Below are 7,498 nucleotides of genomic sequence, written 5' to 3'. Positions count from 1 at the left end.
CACATACACACATGTATATTACATTTTCTTTATCCATTCATCCTTCAGTGGACACTTAGGTTGTTTCCATGTCTTGGCTATTATAAATAATGCTGCAATAAAATAGGTGTGCAGATATCTCTTAGAGATAGTGATTTTATTTCCTTTGTATATATACCTTGAAGTAGAATTGCTGGATCATATGGCAGTACTATTTCTAATTTTTGAGGAACCTCCATATTGTTTTCCATAGTGGCTGTACCAATTTATATTTCTACCAACACTATACAAGGGTTCCCTTTTCTCCACAACCTCACCAGCACTTATTCTCTCTTATCTTTTTTATGATAGCCATTCTAACAGATGATGATTTATCGAAGAGACTATCTTTTCTTCATTGAGTATTCATGGCTCCCTTGTCAAATATTAGTTAACTATATAAGTGTGAGTTTATTTCAGGGTTCTCAATTTATTCCATTAGTCTATGTGTCTATTTTTATGTCAGTACGATACCGTTTTGATTGATATGCTGAACCATACTGTTTGATAGCCTAGAGGACAGTCTGAAATCTGAAATTGTGATGCCTCTAGCTTTGTTCTTCTTTCTCCAGATTGCTTTGGCTATTTGAGGTCTTTTGTGGCTCCATACACATGTTCAGGTAGGGCTGCTGGGTGGGCTCCCTGGTGGGACAGGGTTGCTGCTGTGTTCTGTGGTCAGGTGGGGTCACTGGCTGGGCTTTGCAATCACCTCTAAACAGCAGGATTGCAGGCTGTGTTCTCCAGCAGTGCAGCCATACCACTGGTTGGATCCCACATCTGGGGAGAGCTGCAGACCACGCTCTGAAATTCCTCCTGGCTGTGCCCCAACCAGATTGTGCCATTGGCTGGACTCCACTTTCAGGAGAGGCTACCGGCTTCCCAGTGATCCTTGTAAGGTAAGATCCCAGTGAACCTCTCACAAAGCATCTCGGAATACTAGGGAAGCTGAATGTCCATCTTAAGTTATCTTTCTCCTGCTGGAGAAACCACAGACTGAGTGGGCCTTCGTGCATCATTGTGCTGGCCTGGGGGAGGGCAATGCATTCAAAGCATAATTGCTCCTTTTACCCTTCTAATGCGGCCTGTCACAGTGTCTATTGTCCAGAGGAATGCTTCAGCCTCGCTCCTGTTCCGGGATTTTCACAGTGGCATCTGGTCTATGGACAGTTGCTAATTGGTCTTTTTCTGAAGGGGGAACAAATTCAGGGACTTCTATATTACTATCTTAACATCACTAAGATATTTCAACATATATTTGCATCCTAAATACACAAATCAATATGAGAAACCTAAATTGCACAAATAGGAAAAGAACAAAGGCTATTAACAGGCAATTTGTAGAAGAGAAAAATTCAGATAGCTAATAAGCATATGAGAAGATGCTTAACCTCACTAACAACCAAGAAAATGCAAATTAAAACCAGAGTAAGATACTATTTCACATTTGAAACTGGCAAGACTAAGAAGCCTAACAATACTGATAGAGATGTTAAGGAAGGAAACTCATGCATAACTAACGTGTTCTGGACCAGAGTTCTAGAAGACAGCTCAACAAGGTTCCATCTTGCTTTCCAGGAAACCAGATTTCTGGAGACAACACCTCCCTTTTTGTAGTGTAAAAGGCTCTTGATAAAGGTGAGCATTTCAAATCAAGGAGAAAGGGGAGTTAGAACAATTGTATGCTGATGAGAAGGTTAAGATGTCTTCAGGCGAGAGAGCTTTTAGCCCTCCCTCTAACCTCACCAGCAATCAACTACCAACACAACCTCCAATTGAACCAGACCTTCCTGTTCCTTTAATGAGATTAATTCTTCTCTCCTAGCCCCTTCTGAACTGACTCCCACAGGTCCAGTTAACTGAGTGAACTGGAAAAATAAGTCTCTCACCTCCCTTCTGCTATACAGAAACTCGAATAAAACTTTGAGTCCTTATCAAGGCAATTATCTCAGTGCTTATCTTTAGGTAAATAAGGAGACAGCCATGAAAAACCAAAAGTGTCTAGCACCAGATCCTCTGCTTGTTCCCAGAGACGCCAACAGGGAACAATCTGAAAGAGAGAATGAAGGAAAGGAACCAATATTATTTTGCATAATAGTACAGTGGACTGACTTGATGGATAGCAGCACATCTTACAAATTAAAAAGCAGTTAGGGCACCCTCACCCCCACACTACACAGCACACCAGCCACTGCAGGGCACTGGTAGCCTAAGTGGGGAGCCGTATTCCTTGGTCTCGGTTTCCAGGAACCACTCTCACCCACGTGCACACACTCACCCTCCTGGATGAAGCTAATTTCCCACTTAGCCACACCCTGTACTTGCCGCATCCCTACGCTCATTGTTAGCGACATTGATGACTGGGCTCCTGGTTTGGAGGTCCCTTCTCTCCTACTCTTTCCTCTAGCTTCCCATTAAGGGGCCTAGGAGGGCTCTCTGGCCTTAAAACGGGTCCAAGCCCCATCTCATTCTGACGTGCCTACTCCACTGTACTGGCAGCAGCAGCAGGTATGGCCAATGGATACAGGGCTGCTTGGCCCCAAGATACTCCCAACCAACCTGTATCTCACCAAATGTGGCTCACACCCACTTTTCTTCCTTCCCGACCTTGTCTAGTCCCTGCACTAGGTTGGACAGCCCTCTTGGGGCACAAGAAGGAAAGCAGGTTTTTCAACCCCTACTCCATCTGCTTCTATACTAGGCCTCAGGTTTCCCCTTTTCTCACATGGGGCACTACTAAGGAGCTAGCCTTGTCCACTCCCACCCTTCTGCTCCTCCCCACCCCCAAGGTTCTGGTTCTGTCTTTCTTCTGTTCACAAACTACCTCTGGACAGTTGTGTTGTTTTTTGTTCAACGTTTCATTCTTAGACATCTGTCATTGCTGCTGCTACCAGCGCCAAATGTTCATCCTCATTGCCTCCTGTTCTGCCCACACTCACCTTCTCCGAGGTGCTCTTGGGGGAAGGGGTCTGGGGCAAAGCAGGCTGGGTTGCCAACTGCCCTAGTCTCAAGGAAGGTGGGGCCCTGCCCCTAGGATGCTGCAGCAGAATGAGCAGGGGGAGCCTATGTTGACCCTCATGAGTGTGGAGGCCAGTTTCTCCCCCTGTTCTGCCAAGGAGAATGTAGCCGTTATTCATCCCAGCCTGGGCATCCCACTTCTGGTTTCCTATTTTCAGTTACTTAAATGAAAAAAAAAAAAATCCTTTTCTGAAAAGAAACAAACAAACAAAGAAGCAATTGGGGAATTTTTTTTCTCCTTATCCTTATGGGTCTAGACTGCACTGTTCCTGAGAATTCACATTTGTCCATAAAAGGTAGGGAGGGTGTGTGTGTGTGTGTGTGTGTGTGTGGTGTGTGTGTGTGTGTGTGTGAATTGAGAGAAGAAATAGGTCGTAAGATCTTGAAGAGGACACATAAGGAGAACCCTTGTCCACTTTGGACTATAGTGTAAGACCTGAGTACCAAAGTCCTCATGTCCATCTAGGCAGACCTATTGTGTTCAGATCCACTATTGCATCTCCCTGGATGGGGTGGCTGTCATTACTTTAGGCCTGACCTCTTGGACTTGGGAAAAGAGATTTCAAGAGGAAAGACAGAAAAATGGTTCTTAGGATGTGATCAAACCCTAGAAATAGGTGTCAGGTTTCCCAAAAAGGGCTTGGCAATACTCACGTGAAACAGGAATAATTCTGAGGACAGGGGTATACCCACAAGAGGGTTCTATCAGATTCCTCACTTCTTCCAGCATCTTGTGGCTGTTGACATTCCTTCATTTGAGACTGTATCACTCCAATCTCTGCCTTCATCTTCACATCACCTTCTCCTCTATGTGTATAATATCCTTGGGATTCTCTTTTATAAGGATACTTGTGACTATATTTAAGGCCCATTTGGATAATCTCCTCATGTTAAAATCTTCATCTAATCACATGTGCAAAGACTTTTCATTATAAGGTAACATTAACCTTGTGTGACCATTCTCCAGCTTACTAGAGGTACCCTACAGTGAAGGATTTCATTTCTTGCCTATTTTCCCCTTAGATCCTCTAAAAGGTCATATTTATCATACACATTTAAATTTTCAGCTCCTACCTGTTAATTTTCTTTAATTGTCCCCCAACTTTTCAGCAAAGAAAGTCAAATACACACATATAGACCTGTGTGAGATGCTAGTAGTAGAGTGGGAATAAGGGAGCGTGGCACGAAGTGGAAGGACGCCTTTTCTACATCAAATCCTCTGCTTGTCCCTATGTAGAGAAGTGGCAGTCGGTCTATCAACGGCATGTATCTGAGAGATCCAGGAAATGACCAGAGGCCACAGGGTGAATGGGGGTTCATGGTAGAGTTGAAAGCAATGGAGAAAAGCATATGATGCTAAAGATTGTTTTCCAAATTGACATCCCAATAGAGGCTGCAAATAAAATTTTCTAATTTCCTATTCTTGGTTTGAGCAAGCTCACCCTGGAAAGGGAGCAAATAAAAATTTTTACCCCAGGATTTAAATGCTTTAACAATAATCTTGTTTCTATCCCCTTTCCCAGTTTTCCGCATACTTCCCTCTCCCTCTTTTCCCCTTCTCCTTCCCACAACCCCTTGTCTCCTAGCAACAACAGTTAACTCAACAAGGCTATCCAAAATCATTATCTACTTCTGCCTTTCTCACCACCACCATTATAAGCATCACTCAAAACCAAAAGAAAAAAAAAGAAAAACTTGATCCTACACAATACATGACCACAGAAAAATGACAGATTGAGATATAGTACATTCTGTGTGCTGCCAATGGTGATATGGTTACAGTAAATTCATCATCCTGACACATTCATAATACTCTGACACTGCTCTTATTACACCCTTTGCTATGGGGTTGCTCCTAAAGCTGTATAACTCAGGGAGACACATTGCACCAAGCAGAGCAGCATTACTCTTTACCTCTCACCTAAATGTCCTACCACATGCTGGTATGTGTTCAACACTGCCCAGGTGAGGGAAATGAAGTGCATGAGGACAAGGGCAAAGGGTGCTGGTACCTGACTGAAATGGAAGCTAAATGCTTTTCTCATCTGGGCTTTTTTGAGGAGGTGCTCCTGAGCAAGGCCATCGACATTGGCTTTACAAAAAATGATGAATAGGCTGGTCACAAAGGACTCTATTTGAAGCAGAGGAGATTTTCCTGAATGATGCAATTACTAGTAGACAAGGAGGACTTTCACCCCTCAATAATGATGAGTTAATAGTCCACAGTGAGCCAGGAAAATCAGCTGTCAATGGAAAGCCATACATCTTCATCCCTGTCCCTCCATTCTGCAACCTTCCTAACACTAGCCAAAAAACAAACCAAAGCAAAACAAACCCAGCAGTTTTTAAGTGATGACCACAAGATACTAGTGTCTACTTGTAAATGAGCAAAACCCATTGTCTTCGTGTGGATTTCCCAGAAGCAGACCCTTGCAACCATTCAAGGGCAAAAAGTTTCTTCAGGAGGCACAGGAAGCGCACCTCCAATAGGTGAGTGGCAAGTGAGAGAGAGAAGGGAAGGAAACTATTAAAGTTGTGATGGCTACGTAGCTACCACTAGGGGTGACTGAAGGTTAATCTCATGGAGAAACTGGGAAACAGTATGAAACACACATCCCCAGGACATACCACTAGAGAGGCAAGGGGGTAGGGTACTTGTCCCTAAACTCTCTTTGGCCATTGGTTGAGGACTGCTCCCTGGAGGGATGAATTCCTGTGCATTTCTGGTCCAACACTCCTGGCCAGCTTTAGATAGGCCATTCATTCCAGCCTGCGAGGTACAGGATAGCATTACCTCCACAACAGGCCCCTGGGGAACTGCAGATTTAGTTAGTGATGTGGTTAACCACTAATATCAAACCCTAAAAGCATGTCACAGAAACAAATCACTGCCAGTACACAAAAAATGAAGTACTATGCTAAGACTCAATGACCAAAAGAAGGATTCGCTATTGTCATAGGATCGTAGTTCTAGGTAGCATGTTATGCACTTTGGACACTATAGGAAACACTCATAGTGGCTTGTACCCATTGGTTTTCATTTTGCACAAGAACAAGTGCATAAGTTTTTTCCCATATTGCTCAGGCAGCTCCATTCTCGGTGAGCCAAGTTAGAGGGTGGGCTACAAGGAAAATTGTGAAGGAGACGAGTTTGATTTAATAGTCTCAGCCTCCTCTCTTTGATTTTTTTCCTCCTCTCCTGGAGCCCCTTTCTCACCCAGATCCTGTCAAAACTAGCTATCAGGAAAGGTTCTGATCTTAGTCATTTACACCTAAGTATAAGTATAACTTTCATTCATTCAAAAATATTTAATAATCAACTTATTTTAGGCCTGACACTGTGATGGATGCTGGGAATATAGAAAAGTAACTCATAGTCCCTGTCTATACAGTCTAATAAGTACGAGAATTAAGACACACAGATCAGTAGTAGAGCCTTGGGGAATGGCTGCTAGGAAGTGTTCCTCGAATTAGTGATTCAAAGGCTTTGTCCCTTGTTAAATGTATTTCAAGTTGTTATTTGAGTTGCCAGAAAGGATTGGGAATGGAAGGAAGCCCTTTGACTCAAATTCCTAAATTCCATGTTGTTGCTGTGGAGAACTCAGGCATTTGGGCAGTTTCCTATCCCACCTACACACATAGAGCCGGCCTGTCACCGCGGCCTGCAGAATGAATTGAAAACTGAGCAGCAAGCAGAATGTGCACATCTGTTCCGAAATCCTGCTGGGCGTTAAGGCTGTTTTTTAATTTGCTTGCACATTCTAGGGAAATAAAATAGATTTCCTATTGATAGACAAATGTGACATTTGGATAATAATGCTCTCTTGGTTTATTATTTTGTATGGAGATTTCCTCTGTTTTTGGCTACATCGGTTCGGGTCCCTTATCCCTGCATTTCGCTTTAAGGGATCAGAGACAGGGCCCTAAGAAAAGTCTCTGTATCTCACATTACTTTATCTGTAAAAGGAAGCTAAATGATGCCTCACAACAAAGTCGTGAGGATTAAACGAAATACTGTAAAGCACTTAGAGACCAACGTCTGACACTGGGAAGTTGATCAGTAATGTGGGGAGCTTAGGAAGGCAGATTTTGAGAGTTGATTTCTCCCAACAAGCTCCAACCTTGTCTGAGAGCTTACAACCAACTTTAGGCTTTGCTTTGTAATAGTTATCGAATGCTTACTGACTTCTTAGGAAGGAAATAAGTAGACCCTTGAAAATACAGATGTATGTGCATGGGAAGAGACGAACCTAACTGCCTCACCACCCAAGGGCAGCTCTGCTCAAGTATATAAGAGGCTGGTCGATAACCAGGATCATCAGAGCCTGGCACTGCCCTTCTGGGTTACACACGAACACAACTAGGCACAGGATCCCAGACCTTTGGTTTACACACACATGTATACGTACCACAAACACTATAATGCCGAGTCAACAAACACATCTTAATTCAATACACTTTATGT

This window comes from Pteropus alecto, unplaced genomic scaffold (assembly GCF_000325575.1).
Source record: "Pteropus alecto unplaced genomic scaffold, ASM32557v1 scaffold161, whole genome shotgun sequence".
NCBI classification, from domain to species: Eukaryota; Metazoa; Chordata; class Mammalia; order Chiroptera; family Pteropodidae; genus Pteropus; species Pteropus alecto.
This window is presented reverse-complemented; position numbering follows the sequence as displayed.